Source organism: Beta vulgaris, chromosome 8, assembly GCF_026745355.1.
Source record: "Beta vulgaris subsp. vulgaris cultivar EL10 chromosome 8, EL10.2, whole genome shotgun sequence".
Lineage (NCBI taxonomy): Eukaryota > Viridiplantae > Streptophyta > Magnoliopsida > Caryophyllales > Amaranthaceae > Beta > Beta vulgaris.
Genome location: NC_079209.1, coordinates 54,517,832 through 54,537,367, shown reverse-complemented (window position 1 = coordinate 54,537,367; position 19,536 = coordinate 54,517,832).

Here is a 19,536-nt window from a genome sequence, read left to right as displayed (position 1 = left end):
TTACAATTTATAAAGTACTGTACTTAATTCAAAAATCAACTAAAAAATTATAATATTAAAAATTATAAATAAATTCAATAAAATTTCTCTTTTGTTCATATAATTTAACTTTGAAAAGTATAAAAAAAAAAAAGAATGGTGAGAGATATAAGTGATAGAAACTAAGCCAATCAAATTTTGCAACTAAAAATAATTATACTTCGTTTGTCTAATGTTCAAATTTTGACTCTTATGTCGAAAAAAATCGAGTTTCTTTTTCGAAAAAAATTCAAGCACGCATCGCGTGCAAAAAATTCTAGTAAATTATAATTAGGTGGAGTATTATATTTTGTAATTCATTTTAATTATTTTTATTGGTATTATTATTATTACTATTATTTCTTTGATTGATAATAGGTGTTTCTGAAGCGCTTGATAAGGAACCTAAATTCACATAGTATTACTTTTTTAAGGTGCTTTTTTACCGTCATTGTCAGGTACCGACTTCTTTTTAGATACTGATGGATGTTATATAGCTTAACTGGTAAAGTCTTGTGTGGGATCGAATCTCGTTTATGTCATTGAACTTAATTGTTTTTAACATAAAAGAACACTTTTTAAAGATAACTATGAGAATCATTTTATTGAAGTGACACTTATAATGAACAAAACCATTAGCTGAGAGGTTAAAGAAGGACAAAAATACTCTCAACATCACTAATTGAGTTAGCGGTTTAGGTTAGTTTTTATTTTAGAAAATATTGTTCAAGTGTTATGTGAATGGTTTGTGATGTACCCGAATTAAACCGCTAATTTTGAGTTAGTGGTTTAACTTAATTAAATCGCTATCCGAGTTAGTGGTTTTGTAAAATAGAAAATGCTAACTTAGGGTTGTTCAACATCACTATTAATTTTCAATTTTTGGTTGATGGTTTTAAAAGTCATATGATATAAACAGTATAATAAACTTAAAAGTATTCATTGCTATAATATATAGTCTTCTCAATTTTGAAAACTAATAACTTAAAACTATTTTTTGTGGTTTTTATCATCTTGTTTATAGTTTTTAGAAATTTTGAAAGCTAAAAACAAAAAATGATAGTAAACAGGCTTCAGTTAGTGATCTATTTTAATAAAATCGCTAATTGAAATAGCGATTTGCCTTAAGTAATTTCTAACTTTTGCACTGAACTTTTTAAAAAAAAAAAAAAAATCAACGGTTCACATCCTATGTGAATCGTATGGAGGATTTCTTTTTAATTTTGAAGTAAAGTGGAAATTATTTATAATATTAGCGTTATTGCGGGGAAATTTTGATTTGAAACTTATTATATGAAATTCTTTTTCTCATTTGTGATACATAAAACCATTTGCATAACAAGGTGTCACATCATATACCAAGTCAATTTTAAGTTAGTGTATACCACTTTCACAAATATTAAAAATGTGGAGTAGTTGATTTTAGTTAAAGTTGCATTGAGAATGTTTTTGCACATAATAAGTACATATTGAATTAAGATATACATAAACCTATATCTTAATTAAGTTATTTATCAAGTGACATTTCATATATTACATGCGTATTGTACACAAACTTGTCTCTTTTAACAAAAAAACTTGTAGTTATCCAAATAGCTTTTCACATTTCTTTCATAAGTTAAAGACATATATTCTTACCTTATCCTTTTTGAGTTTTAATTCTATTCCATTTACTTTCCTCTCTTGCTTTTTCCTTTTTGTTTTTTTAATAAGAAAAGAAAAAACTAGATTAATCAGTAATATATGATCAACTTAACACATCTTTGCAGATGATATATAGAAAGAAACAGGAGGTCATCCAGCTCGAACCATTAAATGAATGACTTTTTTTTTCTCTCTTCATACAAATTCTTTTTCTATCCATATGAGCCACGAAGGCAGTGCAAAGAAGGAGATGTAGGATTTGAACCTGTAACATATTTACCTATTATTCATAACACCTCAATCTTAGCCTGTAGGAAACACCAACACATTTGCTGGTAAGGCATGCATAGCATGCTAAGTATAATGTTGGGAGTAAGGATCGGACCCCTGACCTCAGGGGTCAAGGGGGGCGCTCTATCCACTTGAGCTAACTCCTATCATTTACATTTCTACTACCATATTCTTGTCTGCCCCATTTATATAAACTAATAATCCTAAGAAAATTCTATTGTGAAAAAACATATTGGAAGGAACGAGATGGAGTATTTTATCGTTGGTTAATTTTGATTATGTGGTGTCATCGGATTAGAACAATTCATCGTTAGATCATCGACAAGTAGAAATGTTGTTGGATCATCGCCAACTAAGGAAATGACTTGGGATAAATTACCATATTGATATTACTTTATATACCATGTTGATATTAGTTTATACTATGTTGATCTAATCTAATCGTATAAATAAATAAAATTAATGCACGTAGATTTGAAAAAGGGTGACAGAAAGGCAAAGGTAAGAGATAAAGATCTACACGGGTTTGTGACGTTTGCACCCAAATAAAACACGGGATTGTGACGTGTAACATGATTAAGAAATAGGTAGCGCCAAAGGTATGGGCGAAATCTGGGTGTGAAAAATTGAAATTGCCCAACACCATTACATAAGCATTCACTAATTCATATTAGAGCGTTCCACACTTCCACTAATTAAGAAACAAATTCAGTTTTTTAAAAATGGTACAAAGAGGAAATTAAGAAACCTTTCTTTTGAGGAATTTTTCTAATTTATCAAATTGAATAAGTCTTGAAAGATAATTGTTGGTACTCGGATTAATGATAGTTGTTGAGACTTGAGATGGGAAGAGAGTGCCCTAGTTTTGATAGATGATCAAGCACTCGATTGGCTTTTCGAAATATGTACGTGAAATGAATCTTCTGAAACCCATGACTGAGATGTAGAATATCCTTGACGATGTAATCTAGTTTTCAGAGGCAGTTGAATTTACCTTGAATGATGTTGATAAGGATCTGGTTATCACCTTTAACTAACATATGGGGAATATTGAGGTTCTTGGCAGTAAGAAGGCATGCCCGGAGTGTAAGAGCTTTAGAAACAAGTGGAGTAGTCGGGCCGAATTTAAAAGTACTTGTATTAATGACATCAACAGTTGGTGTCCGGAGAACAACACCGGCGGTCGAGGATTGTTGGTTAGCTGACCCACTAGAGTTGAGTTTAATGATATTGGTGGGTGGTGGATCCCATCTAACACGAATAAGTCTGTTGTACCTGCAATCTTGAAACATGTTGTTAGTAATCTGATCATTTAGTTTTGGCTTGCCATTCACAAAAATTATATTTTGCTCTATAAAGAATTCGATCTATTAGGTGCTAAATATTATGTTCTTTTTTAAAAAAGAAGTAGGTTTTACTCTTTCTCTATGCTCCAAAGAATCGAGATAACTTTAGGGATAGAGGTATTATTCTTAGAGCGAAGGGAAAGCAAACTTTGGTCATTGAGTTGGTTTGGAAGTTTAATTTCCTTCAATTAAGCTTTTAACCTCGGAGGAGTTCCATAATCTTCAGATGATAGGGGGTTGGCCAAAAATATGATTTTTAGATTTGGTTGGTTGTTGTAGAAGAGACGGTCGGAAGATGTAGTGATATTTCTTTTAATCAGGTTGTCATGAGTAGGAAGACCATTTTGAAGAGTTTGCCAAATAAAAATATCTTTTAATTACGGTGCCATGTTTAGGCGCCAAATCCAGTTGAAGGTCCATTTTTATTTTTCAAAGATGTTGGGGTCATGTGCGAACCATGTAGGTGACTTGATTGAGAAATTTCCATGGTTTGTGAGGCCCCAACATGGAATATCTAATTGTTCCTAATTTGGGATAGGTATACCCAATATTATTTGTACTAGATGTTCTGGAATTAGAAGTCGTAAAAAATCAATAATCCATTCTTTTGATGGAGTGATACAGGCGTTCCCTATTAGATTGAGGTTATGAACAAAGTTGGGGTTTATTTTTAAGTGTTCAATAACACTAGTTGGGAGGCATCAATTATCAACCCGAAACATAATTTTGCTACCAGTTCCTAACTTCCATTGCCTTCCCTGTCTAGTTAGATCCCGAATATGTAAGATTGATCTCCAAATGGCAGAGTCAAATTGCTTAGTGGTGCATTCAAACAAGAAGGTATTCCTTAACTATTTGTTTGTAATTATTAAAACCCATATAAATTAGAGTTGGTTGATAAAACTTTCCACCCTAATTAGCTATATATGCCTGGTTGACTTAATTTTTTTTGAAGTCCTCGGCCTTCTACTTATTTTGGTCTATAAATTTTATCCCAATAAATAAGTGAGATACCTTGTAATTAGCAGAGTTTTTTAAGAAAAAATTTGCGATTAAGAGCATCAAGAGATTTAGCAGATTTATTTAGGAACTTTGAGGAGGCCATGACAAAGGAGGGTGTTGCCTCAAGAGATCTTTGGATTAAATCCATTCGTCCCACTTCAGAGAAAAACATGCTAGACCATGAGTTCAGCTTTTGTCCGTCTTTTCCAGTAGTAGGTGGAGGAAGTCTTGTTTGAGGCATTTATAAGATGAAAAAAAAAATCAAATTAGAGCGAGTTCTATATCTATTATCTACACATCATAATTTATTAATTAAGATAAGTTTGGTTTGATGGAACACATTTTTAGTGAAAAATGATTTTTCATAAAAACGTGTGGAAAATGCAAATGAGTATTAGTTTTCCTTTGTTTGGTTTGATGGAAAACCATTATGCTAAGAAGTGAAAAATGGAGATATTAGGCAAAAGATACCGGAAGAAGTAGTTTCCTTCAAATTTTGGAAGAAAATGTTTACAAAGGGATGGAAAACTCTTCTCCACCTTAGATTTCATTTTAAATCCCTTGTCTAACCAAACAATGGAAAATAGGAAAAATCGTTTTTACAGGAATATGTTTTCTTCAAAGACAAACAGAGCGTTAATTAAATTTATTCTAATTCATATAGGGTCTGATTTCCTTACTTTATTTTTGCTTAACTTATCTATTTTTTTGAAAAAAAGTTGTTCTAAACTATCTTTATTTATGTTTTAAAACTTTTTCTAACATTTTTTTTCCTGATTTTTTCTTATTTTTTCCTTTAACTTTTTTTATTAAACTTTTTTTTTTCTTATTTACTCTTAATTTTTTCTTAAAATAAGCAAAAATAAATGAAGAGAACATACCAAACTTATCTTAGCTTAGACTTTGCCTGTTCAATTTATTTCTCTATAATTTCAAAAATAGTAAGATACTTTTGGTAAGTTTTACCACCCTTCATATATAAGTTTCAATAAGTTTAGATAAATTAAATTAAGTTCAGATGAGTTGAATAAAATAGACCCCTAGTAAAGGGTAACTTATTATTCAAAATATTAAACCTTAATTATATGAACTTAAATTACAGGGGTGACTTATCTTTTGCTCATTTGAACTTATTAAAACTTACTTCTTTTTTCCCCTCAACTAAGGCTATGTTCAGTTACCTTATTTTGCTTATTTCAGATAATATCAGATTAGAAAAAATAAGTTCAGATCATATTCCTGTCAAAAAGTTCAGATCATATCAGATCAGTTAGATCATGCTTATATTTAAAAAATCACTATTACTATTATTAATACTACTATTTACTAGTACATTTGTTCAAAATAATTATTATTGTTGTTGTTGTAGTACTTGTTAATTATTAACGTTGATAATTATTATTAATCTCGTTGTTATCATTATAATGTCATTGTTATCATTATTTTAAGTTATTTTGTTGATATTAAATAATAGAAAATTAAAAGTCACGTATTAAAAATATAAGATTGGCGCAAAAATAAGAAATACATAAAATATAATAGCTCATATTCATGACAACGAAACTACTAAGTTCGGATTACATTTCAAAATAAGCTAAGTGCGAGATACAAATTATAAATTTACATCCGGTATACCTCTTCCTACCGAATTCCAAATCTCTCTAGCCATTTGAAGTTGCACCCTATCTATTTCTTTCTTGCGCAAGTCATTGAACATATCACAATCTTCTCTACTTGGTGCAATATTTATGGTCCTTGAAATCGGTATATCCAACTCATACAATGGCATGAAATTTTGAAGTGTTAATGCAGAAGCCATAATAGCCAATTGATATGGGACATCCATGTTCGGCATGTCTGACAATATTTTCCATCTTTTTTTAAGGGTTCCAAAACATCTTTCAATTGTAGTATAGATAGATGAGTGACGATAATTAAAGTTTTCTAGCATGCCTTCTGGAGGGGGGCCATTTTGAAATTCGGGAATGTGATATCTTATATTTTTATCTTTAAATGGACTCAAGTATCCAATAGTATTTGGATATCCAACATCTACCATATAACATCAAATAGTGACGATATCATAGTTGTTTGTACTCCCTCCGTTTCCCAAAGATCTTCCTTGTTACTGTTCCTACAGATACTAAGGAGAATTCATTTGTGTGGGGTGTGGGGTGGATAAAGTAGGAGAGAGAAAGGGGTTAAAATAAATAAACAAATAAAAAGGGGTTAAAGTAGGAGAGAGAAAGGGAGTAAAATTGAATTAATAATGTAATGGTGGACCATATGATAGGGTAGAAAGTAAAAAAAAATCCAAATAAGGAATAAAGTAAAAGAGAGAAGTTCTTTTGAGAACACACCTAAACGGAAAGAGGGAAAATCTTTAGGAAACGGAGGAAGTATATCTTATTTAATTTTATATAAAAAAAATGAGTTGAGTATGCCGACTTCTCAAGTGTGAAATATTGTTTTAAGGGAAAGTGTGAAACATTTTAGAAGTGCTCTTATAAATTAATGACTTGGGTTATAGAATTATTTTAAGTAATAATAATAATTATTATGAGTATAATTATTGTTGTTCTTATAATAATGATAATAATAATTATTTTTATTAATAAAAGTTGTGTAAAAGTTGTGATAGAATAAAATGATAATAATAGTAATACTATAAATAAGATCTACTTATAATGTATTGCATAATAATGAATTACAAAGTATAATATAATAGTAATAATATATTTTATAAAAGATAAGATCTTGTAAATTAGATCAGATTAGAAAAAATAAGTTCAGATCAGAGAGAATAAGTTCAGATCATATTAGTTAAGTTTAGATCAGATCAGATAAGTTTAGATCAGAAAATTTCAGGTGAACTAAATATAGCCTAAGTCAACATAAAACTAAAGAATGTTTACTAAAAGTGTAATATGGGCATTTTACTCATTTACTCATTTGCTCATTTTGCTCATTTTGTAATAAAAGTGTTTGCTCATTTTCTTAAATGAGTAGAAATGTTTACTCATTTGCTCATTTGTTCATTTCGTTCATTTGTTCATTCACTCATTTAGAGAAAATAGTCTTGGGTCTACCATGAGCATGGTACACCCAGGTGTACCATAAATATTTTCCACTTTCAAAAGTCAGAATAAATACCTTTTTCATTATCAAAAGGAGGAGAGAAAAAAGCAAACCACGCAAGTTTGTGATGAGTACTCTTGTCAATTTGTCACTTTATTTTTTTCCATATATTAAGGTATGTCTCACTTATTTTCAAACATTCTAAATAGTAAGTATTTCACTTATTATGCAATGGAGGGAGTAGATAATTGTATTCGTGTTTGGCACAACATATTTTTTTTGAACAAGTTTAAGTCTTGTCCAAGAAGTATGCTAAAGGTAGGGACGATCCGAAAAAGGGAAGAACTTTGTGAAATTTCCTTATGAGAAATACAAGACCAAAAGTGAACACAGAGAGTAGATTTTATATGCATTATTTACGACACAAAAACTAGACGCACCACACATGCACCATTTTCTTTTCGTTTTGCCATTATTTACAGATGGATTATACTTTAACAACTTAATTTGTAGACGATAAGATAGTTCGGTAGGATCATGAATATGTATGTGAATTTGTAAAATAATGTTTGTGTCATTGTCCATATTTAATGGCATCATACACTTATATATGTTTATTTTTATAAATTTTCATTACCACTTAATACCACATTAAAAGTTGTGATGTATATTTATAAAAAAAAACGATATTTAAAATGGAGAAGTATTACTCCGTAAATATTGACATGCGACTAGCTTCCTTCATAAGGTTATAAATTGATTATCATCATCATAATTTATGACCCCTTACTAAACGAGTTGCGTTAAAGTATCAATGTGTTAGAAGTTTGAACGAACTAAATCACTCTTGGGTTTGCTTCTATTGCCCCTCCAAAAAGCTAGGGTTTAGTTCTATATGACAATTTTTCACTTCTTTAATTAAGTAGTGAAAATGATTATACTTTAGTTAAGACAATTAAATTGAACAATGACGACCTAGTTATTGCTAGATATTATCTCACAAAGGGGTGTCAGAAACATGAGCAGAGTGAGCGATCGCTTAGGCTCCTAATGTTAAGGGCCCCTACCTATATTTTACTTTTCCTATTTTTAAAGGTAAGATGAAGTCCCTTGCAAGGAGGGGTGGGGGGGGGGGGAATTGGAAATCCCTCCTTGCAAGGGGGTGAGACTCGATCCCAGGATCTTTGGGATCGGAGGTGATGTCAATACTTTTTTTTTTTGACAGGAAAATCACATGTTGTATTACTCATTAAATTTATCAGCAATTACAAGACTTGCGAGTTCAGAGGGACAATCCTCCAGCCACACAAGCAGACCCTCTGAATGCTTACTAAGTTTTGCTAAACAATGTGCTACTTGATTACCTAATCTCTTGACATGAGAAAAAGAGATATGAGAGCATTGGTTTGCATACTGCCTTATGTGACTAACAATTCTACCAAACTGTGATGGCTCAGCCTTGCCATCTTTGAGACATTTGAAGAGGCGCCACTTATCCACTTCCATTATCAGATTCACAAACCCAGCCTCCAAAGCAACTTTAATACCGTGTCGAGCACTCAACGCTTCGGCTATCGCTACATCATCGATTCCATCCATCTTGTAACACATAGCCACCACCACATCTCCTTCAAAGTCTCAAACCACACTTCCCAGCCCAATCTGACTTCCATCAAATATTGCAGCATCCGAGTTGATCTTATACATACCGAGGTGATGCCAATACTATTAGGCTATCACCTGCTGCTCTTATATGTTATTTTGCTTACTTATTAGGTTCTATGAGTTTAGATCGAAAATACATGATAATCCACAAAAATTTCCCCTAATTTATTTAACTTTTTTTATTATATATTTCATAGCTTATTTTAGTTTAATCTTTGATATTTCCTTACTGTTATGTTAAATTTAAGGTGTCTCCTTGTTGAAAATGAAATAATATTGAAGTATTTAAGAAAGTTAATCAATTTTTCACTCATTTTTTTTATAACAAAAAATTAAATTAGTTATTAATAATATGAGATTATGGGTCCATTTCATAGTCTTATAAAACACATATTTAATGTCTGGCATAGCAGGGTTCCGAAATTATATGAGACTGACATGAAGAGAAAATATAAACAAAAATTTAATGGAAAACAAAGACAATATAATTAATTGTGTAGAATAATGACATATGAATCCAGAGACATTTGTTAACCTATCACTTTCAAGAATTCAACTTTTCAAGCGTAGATATTGATCTTTTGTTTCAGCACATCACATACAAAACATGCATCCATGATCCATGATCCATGATCCATGAGTTGTTTATAGTCACTTTAAAATGTTTATTCACCACATACCCATCATTTTTTTTGATAATTCACTATGTACCCTTAATAATTAGTAAGTATCAATTTTTTTGATCATTAACACCTGATTCCATTACTAAACCTTAATTGATCCCTATTTCATTCATTTACCCTAACAAATTAGTATTGAATTAACACCGATGAACAAGGAAGAGAGTTATGGAGGGAAAGAGATAAAAGGGGTCATTATAGTGTTTTAATGGTGATAAATTAAGATTAACTACTCAGATAGGGGCTAATTAAGATTCGGTAAAGAAATCAAAGGTTAACAATAAAAAAAGTTGGTAGTCATTAACTATCAAGGGAACATGGTGAATAATCAAGATATTGAGGGATATATGGTGAATTTTGAAAACATCGAGGGTATATGGTGAATAAAAATATTTGTCGGAAGTATATGGTGAAAAATCCGTAAAAGTAAGTGAAAATAAGGTTATACACTCTCACAAATAAGTTCAGATAAAGATAAAGTTCATATAATTTCAGTTAAGGACTAATAAGGTCTAATAAGTTTAGACCTTATTAGTCCTTATTAAATTCGATTTTTTCACCAAGTACCCCCGAGTTTTCAAAAAATTCACCTGGTACCCTCCATGTTTTCAAAATTCACCAGGTACCCCTAAATTTCAAACTAATACACGGGGTACCCTTAAATGCCCTTAATGACTAACAACGTTAACCACCGTTAGTCATTAATCCTAATTAACATATAATCCTAACCCGAAACCCTAACCCGAAATCCTAACTGATAGGCGTGTCGCACACCTAACAAAAATAAATAACCTAACTAATCCTCCTAACTATGTAGTAGGGTAAGTCAGAGTCGATCCCACAGAGAGAAAGTTATTCTATGATTAGTCCTTAAATAATGGTAAGACTAAAGGAGATTGATAACAATGATCGTCGAATCAACTATACTAATCAATATATAAATAAAAGACTCTACAGTTAAGTATCCCCACTAGCACGAAGTAATACAAATAATTCCTACCCCAAACTAATCAATTAAATGCTCACAAGGAAAAGTTCACCCTATAAAGTACCATAGACCTCTCCCGAGTATCTATGGCTTTTCTAATATGCATTCAAGCCTACTCCCATGGAATCATGCAAATTAAAGACATTAAACACGACACTTTAACTTCCTAACAATCCATTCTACCTACTCCCGTGGAGAACTTCATGTCCTTAATTGAAATACTCAAATCCGTCAAAATCCAACTCCCGTTGTGATCAAGACAATGGAATATAACAATACTAGTTATCCCTAATCTAGTATTGGAATATGCACAATCAATTAAGCAAGAACAATTAACAATTAATATGAGAATTTAAAGAAACAATCATGAATTAAATCATACTAGGTTCAACTTAACCATAGATAAAAGAAACTACTCTATCATGAAATAAATAATGAAATCTAAATCTACAAAGAAAAACATAATCAAAGAAATCAAGGAAATAAACTAAAAGAATTCATGAATCAATGAAAAAGAATAAAAATTAGGGTTTACACTAAAAACTAGAGAGAAAGAGAGGAGAGAAAACTAAAACCTAAAACCTAAAATAACGTGAGAGGGAGGAGAGAGAAAGAATGAAAACCTATCTAAATAAATATTCAATAACCTAATATGACTTGGAAAGTAATTTACAAGATAAGGAAAGTCTTAAATAAATCATTAATAGGCGGATTAGTGATCCGCGCGTACGCGTGGCAGATTCCAGCAGAAACAGTGCAATCTTCCGAAAGGCATAACTCCTTGACTAAAGTCTCTCGGGGCGTGCCACCTATCGTTGGAAAGATTTCAAGTCTACTTTCCAAATATGGTGGAATTACTCGATTCTAAGGATCACATCAAAAGTTATGATCAGAAGAGTAAACGTGACTCTTTTTCACATTTCTTCTAATGATTTTCCGCTTCGTTTTTGCTCAAACTCGTACTATGACATATCCATACGATCCTTATTCATTGTAGCTTCTTTCCAAGTGCTCCTAATCCTTAAAATTAGCTAATCATACTCCAAATAAGTCTTCAATGCCTGAAATTCATCAAAAACAAGAAAACATACCGAATAGGAATAGAAAAGCATAACTTAAGAATACAATGCAACAATGAACCTATATATGAAAGTAAATGCTCTAAAATGCAACTAAATGCATCTAAAAACTATATATAAAAATGACTTATCACTAACTATAAACCTAACCCTAACCCTAACCCTAACCACACCCTCCCACCGCCACTGCAGCCTCCCCCACCTCAGCCCCCTCCCCTCCCCCACCGTTAGTCATTAACCCTAATTAACATATAATCCTAACTCTAAACCCTAACCCTAAACCTTAACCCTAACCCTAACCACCCCTCTCACACCCTCCCACCACCCCTGCAGCCTCCCCCACCCCAGCCCCCAATCCTCTTGTAGCCTCCCCACCCCCTATCCCTCCACCGCCGCTCGACCGTCACAACCCTCCCCTGCCACCGCCGTCGATTTTCGTTGCTCCCCAGATTTCCCCCACCCCGTTGCTGCCCAGATTTCCCCCACCCCGTTGCTGCCCAGATTTCCCCCACCCCGTCTCTGCCCAAATTTCCCCCACCCCGTCGATTTTCGTTGCTCCCCAGATTTCCCCCACCCTGTCGATTTTCATTGCTCCCCTACCCGTCTATTTTCGCTCCCCAAATGTTCGTCGACGTCCGCTGCCCATAGGTTCGTCTACGCCACCATCGATCTTCGGGACTTATGGTGGGATGTGCCGAAAAAGATGGTGGGGAGGGGGTGGGAAAATCGAGGAGAGTGGGGGTGGGACGGGGTATCGACGGGGTAGGGGAGGAGGGATTGCGGGGGTTAGAGAGGTGGTGTCACATGGTGGGGGAGGGAGGGGGTGGGGTGGGGAGGCTGCAGGGGTGGTGGGGGTGTGGGGGAGGGGTGGTTAGGGTTAGGTTTAGGGTTTAGGATTAGGATTAACATTAGGGGGTTAATTAGGGTTTAAAACAGAAAATTAGGGTTGATGACTAACGGCGGTTAACGTCGTTAGTCATTAAGGGCATTTAAGGGTACCCCGTGTATTAGTTTGAAACTTAGGGGTACCTGGTGAATTTTGAAAATATGGAGGGTACCGGGTGAATTTTTTGAAAACTCGGGAGTACTTGGTGAAAAAACCTCATTAAATTTTATATTTTTTCTGATAAGGATTGAAAATAAGGTAAACAGAATAAACCAATAAACACATGTTCATTCATACATTGAACATGTACCTCCTGAAAAAAAAAAAAAAAAAAAAAGCATGTTCAATACTTCTATATGGATGAACATGTCCTATACTAAAAATAAAGAATAGTTCTATTGACTTTGACTTCAAATACCAAAAATCAGTTGATTCAACTCGTTCTCATGGAATGTTGCGTCTTCTATTTTTTAAGTGACGCTACGTCTTCTTAATATAAACTCTGATATGGAAATTTGAACATAGAAGTATATAATACTCCATTAGCGAAATTGATTATGGTTATTCAACTTTTCTAGAGCCTTGTTATTTTGAGTTGAAATTTTTTTTAAACTAAAATTAATTTCACATAATAGAAATAAATGAAAAAAAAAAATTAAATAACAACAATAACTCTGAATCTAGCATGTTAACTAAAAAACATGCGCATCGCACGAGCATAAACCTAGGCTATATTTAGTTCACCTGAAATTTTCTGATCTGATCTAATATGATTTGTACTTATTTTTTCTGATATGATTCGATATGATTTACAAGATCTTATCTTTTATAAAATATATTATTACTATTGTATTATTACTTTGTAATTCATTATTATGCAATACATTATAAGATCTTATTTATAGTATTACTATTATTATCATTTTATTTCTATCACAACTTTTACACAATTTTTATTAATAATTATTATTATCATTATTATAATAACAACGATAATAATCATAATCATAATAATAATAATTATTACTAAAAATAATTATACAACCCAAGTCATTAATTTATAAGAGCACTTATAAAATATTTCACACTTTTCCTTAAAAAAAATGTTTCACACTTGAGAAGTCCGCAGACTCAACTCTTTTTTTTTCCATATAAAATAAAATAAGATATAAAATAAGATATACATGGATGGTGATAGTATTGTAACTAGGATTTTCCCTTCCCCCCTAGTTATTGTTTGGAACAACTACTTTCAGATTGTAATATGTTTAACATTATTAGGTAATGAATGAAATGCCATGTTTACCAAAAAAAAAACAATTATGACTTGCACAAGAAAGAAATGGATAGCGTGCAACTTCAAATAGCTAGAGAGATTTGGAATTCGGTAGGAAGAGGTATACCGGATCTAAATTTATAATTTGTATCTCGGACTTAGCTTATTTTGAAATGTAATCCAGACTTAGTAGTTTCTTTGCCATGAATTTGAGCTATCATATTTTATATATTTCTTATTTTTGCGCCAATCTTATGTTCTTAACACGTGACTTATAATTTTCTATTTTTTAATAACAACAAAATAACTTAAAATAATGATAACAATGACATTTATAATGATAACAACAAGATTAATAATAATTACCAATATTATTAATTAATAAGTACAATAGCAACAATAATAATCCTTTTGAACAAATGTACTAGTAAATAATACTCCCTTCGTCCCAAAATACAGTTCTCATTTCTATTTTGGGAGTCAAATTTTAAAAACTTTGACCAAATATTCTTACTAATGTATACAAAAAAACATATTTATGAGGGGTCTTGTTAGACTCGTCTCAATGTATAAATTCGTAATATCTACTTTTTATATTTTTTATTAATAAGAAATAGAGGATATCGTAGGTCAAAGGTACGTCTTGGAGACTGTGCAAAATGAAATGGGAACTATATTTTGGGACGGAGGGAGTAGTATTAATAGTAATAATGAATTTTACATATAAGCATGATCTGATCTGATCTGAACTTATTTTTTCTGATCTGATCTGATTAGATCTTAAAAAAGAAAAAAATAAGATGAACTGAACATAGCCCTAGTAATCATACTAATTGCATGTCAAACTTTACCATATAGATATTGGGAAACGTGATAGCTAAAAAAGTGAATTTGTCAACGAGTCTTTTGAACTTTAGTTTAGCTCTACTTATCAAAATCAAGAGCCAAAGTCAAATAACTCCCTAATAGTCGCACTCAAGAATTGTTGCTAAAATCCCGATTAGGATCTTACGATTCCACGATTTGGAAGAATCTCACCAATCTCGATCCTACATATGATCTTAAATTTTGTAGGATCTTTGATTCGATCCTACCAAACCACAAAAAATCATATGGTATGATCTTAATATGATTCTACAATCCTATGATTCAACAATCCAATTCTATCGTAAAAAAATCATAAAGTAAGTTCACATATTAAATTTCTCCTATTAGATTTTGGTTCGATGTTACTTCAATATTATAGTATTGAAAAACTATCACCAATTGTTAATGAAATAAGTCATTATTAATTTGTGTAAATTTTTAATATGAGTTTCTCGCCATATTCTATCATAATTATCTCTATTTTATGAAATTGTAGGATCTTACGATCTTATGATCCAATCTCACCGATTCAATCCTACCAACCCTTACGATCCAAAGTAGGATCCCGATCCTGATAACATTGACTCAAGTCATTATCACACATCGTCTAATTAACGATTAATATCATCTCAAATTTTTCTAGACGGGTATTTAGTTAAATGAGTTAGCCATCTATTGTTTAAAAGTAATACAAAATAGGAAAAATGAAGCTACTAACTAGCATTAGTTACATAGTTTTGCTCCCGAAAGCACTTGAAATATAATTATGTATCCTTAAACACATTTATAGACATATGTCACATATCTTACTGAAATGAGCAATATGAAAATGTACAATAAATGTGAACAATAAGTAAAGGTGATTATGGGAACATCATGAACGCTTTGAGTATCTTATCTCACAGTTCCAACTTCCTAGGCCAGATCTCTACCACTTTCTTTGACCCTCGCCGCTATCCCCTTTTCTCTCGTCTTCCTAGCTTCTACAAAAACTTCATCTTCACAGGGTAGGAATGACCTATTTTCACTTTATGTTGTTTATTTTTCTTTTCTTATGTTTAACAAGTCTTTCTCTAGTCTTCTCTTATGGTAGTTTTTGTCTCCCCTCTTATAGGTGTTTTTCCTCCTCTTTTGTGGGAGTACTTGTGAAATTTTATTGCTCATTAGTAGAATTATGATCTCATTTACACACCATGAATCCTCATATTCCAAGAATTATATCATGTATTGTGAATGCCTCCATTGTCAAAGATGCAAAGTCATCAAAGTATGTTCATGTGAGAAGTGATGCCATAATTTGGGAGTTGTGCTCGAGTATGATCTTATATAATTTCTTTAGATGTAATATATGTGGTCGTTTATTAAATTTCGGATGATCTTTGCAGGCGTGTTTTTATTGCTTACGTGGGATGAGCGCTTATTTGACTATTTTATGTAAAAGGTTTTGTTCTGAAATTCGTTTTAAAATGAAGAAATCGCCAACAAGTTTTTAAAGAGATCATAAACTTAATTGGATTTTGGAAAATCTCAGGGACAACTTAAAGACTTATCCAATGTAGATTTTTTCGTCATGACTCCATAAATGGTAAATGAATAAAAAAGTGAGTTTCGTGGTGAGGGTCTTATGGATATGATCAGGATTCAAGTTTGTCCATTAATGACCTCTACTTAATACAATTCATGTCGAGTGTTATGCAAATAAACAATCACGTAATGGGGTGTTTGGCAATTAGAGTTTCGGAGTAAAAGAGAGTTTTGGACCACTTTTAGAGTTTTGACTAGTCAAACACTCTAAAAGGGGTGTTTGGTAAAATAGAGTTTTAGAATGAAAACTCTCAAAATGAAAAAACTTCTAATAGGAGCTTTTTCTTTAGAGGATTAGGTATATGTATGTTCAATGACTTTTTTGCCTCTAATACTACTACTACTACACATTGTACTAAAATGTCTATATATGTCATTTTACTCAAACAAATGACAATAAACTTTTAGCAATCAGTTAATTGTCACCAAACACGTTTATAAAAAAAAGTTATCAAATCAGCAATCAAATCTACTGAACAAAAAGTTTAAACTCTAACAACAAACTCTAAACTTTAACAGCTAAACTCTATATGCCAAACAGGGCCAATATCTTTAAGCAATCTAAAAATTAATCTATATCGATCGATTCATTAAACACGCAAAGGACTAATTTTTGGGGACACATTATTATAGCCGGCAAAATAGACTCGTACCTTTACCCGCCGATCCGAATACCCGACAAGAGATCGATCTGTCTTTTCACCCGAAAATGACCACCTGAAATAGATTAGAAACTCGAAATAACACGACACCAAAACAAATTTACTCGACCTGAAATGATGATCACCCGACAATAATGACTTGAACCTGACCTGAAAATAATAATGAAATATATTCTTCACAAACATTAATTTAAGTGTTTTATTTATTTGTTAGAAAAGAAAGCCGACTCTCCATCTGACTCAAAACCAATCCGAAACAATCGAAACTGACCCGATGTTGACACAACTAATGAAACTGGTACTCGATCGGATCCAAAGTTTCATGAACTCCAGATAGGATTGGGAGTGACAATATTGTCAAGTGGAGTTAGACTTTCACTTATGAAATACTCCTCTTTAATGAATCTCATTAGTTTTCATGTGGTACATAAACTAAAGAAGACAGAAAATTGATCACCACTATATTTGTTTATATATATTGGACAAGTTAAATTTCATTGTCTTAGGGCATGTTCTCTTCGGCATAAAACAGCTGAACTGAACTGAACTGAACTTATTAGAGCTGAATTGAATTGAACTGAACTTATTAGAGCTGAATTGAATTGAACTGAATTGAACTGAACTGAATTGAATTAAATTAAATTGAATTAAATTGAATTAAACTGAATGTAATAAATATATCAATAATATTTTAAACAATAATAATATGAATATTAAATAATAATTATAATGATAAGTAATAATAATGAATAATAATAATAATAGTATTTTGGATATTTTAAAATGATAGTTATAAATAAATAATATTAATAATCATAAATTAATAATAATAATAATTATTGATAATAATGATAATTTATAATAATTATTTTATATTATTTGTATTATTATATTAATACTTGATGATGATATATAATAACAATAATATTAAGAAGTAAATTAATATTACTATTTTAATAATTAGATTAATAATATAAAATATTTAGTAATAAAAATAATGATTGGTTGGACGTGCTGAAAATTACATCATAAACCGTCTTGACGCGATTTGATTGGTTTATGGGCTAAAAAAAAGTGGGTTTATTTGTGCTTTGACCTAAACCAGGTTCTTCCTAATAATAATAGTAATATAATGAGTAAAGCTATAATAAACTAAATAATATATAGAAACAACAACAACAACAACAACAACAACACAACAACAACAACACAACAACAACAACAAACAACACAACAACAACAACAACAACAATAATAATAATAATAATAATAATACTCAATAGTAATGATATATATTTAAATAATAATAATAATAATCATAATAATAATGATACTAATAATAATAATAATAATAATCATAATAATAATGATACTAATAATAATAATAATAATAATAATAATAATAATAATAATAATAATAATAATAATAATAATAATAATAATAAATATTAAAAGTAAATTAGTAAAATAAATTATACCAACATAATAATAGTATTTAACAAAATGGTTATAAAAGAATGGAGCTGAACTGAACTGAACTGAACTGATTGGAACTGAACTGAACTGAACTTATTGGAGCTGAACTGAACTGAACTGAAAATAAGCTGGGGAGAACAGGCCCTTAAATCCCCTCGTACTTAGGCTATGTTTAGTTCGCCTGAAATTTTCTGATCTGAACTTATCTGATCTGATCTGAACTTATTTTTTCTGATTAAGATTATTATTTTTAGATTTTTCTCAATCTATAAGAAAAAATATAGTCATGTGGGGTCTTGTTTGATTCGTCTCAATGAGTACTTTATTAATATTCAATTATTATAATTTTTACTAATATGTAATGAAAGATATAATGATTTTTAAATATAAGCATGATCTGAACCGATCTGATCTGGACTTATTTTTTCTGATCTGATCTGATCTGATCTAATTAGATCTGAAATAAGCAAAAATAAGATGAACTGAACATAGCCTTATTATATATTGGGCAGCATTTGTAATTTGACATTTAGTTTGATCAACAGTACAGTATATTTGAGCTACTGGTAACTGGACCATCATTGGTGGCATAGATAGGAATACTACCCATGTCAACCTCATAGAAACAAGAATTTGCATGTAGAAGGTGGTGATCAGCCCACATATTTATTGAATGGCGTGCAATTGACTGCAGAAAGATAATAGTCTTTTTCCTTGGCTAAATTGCCTTTTGATTTTCATAGTTCTTGTATTCTTCCTAGCATCTTAAAGGGAAAATTCGTTTTAGTGCTTGACATATACACTTATTCGAAAGAAGATTCCTGGATTCCAAATGCTGAAGTTAAGAGAATTTAACTAGTTTGATCATGTAACCATGGTATGGTGAAGTTTAGGAGATATGAGCACTATATTACATCCTGAGCTTGATTTACTTAAAATTTAAATCAATATGTGAGCAATTCTTGATTCAAGTCGAAAATTTTGTTAGAAGTTC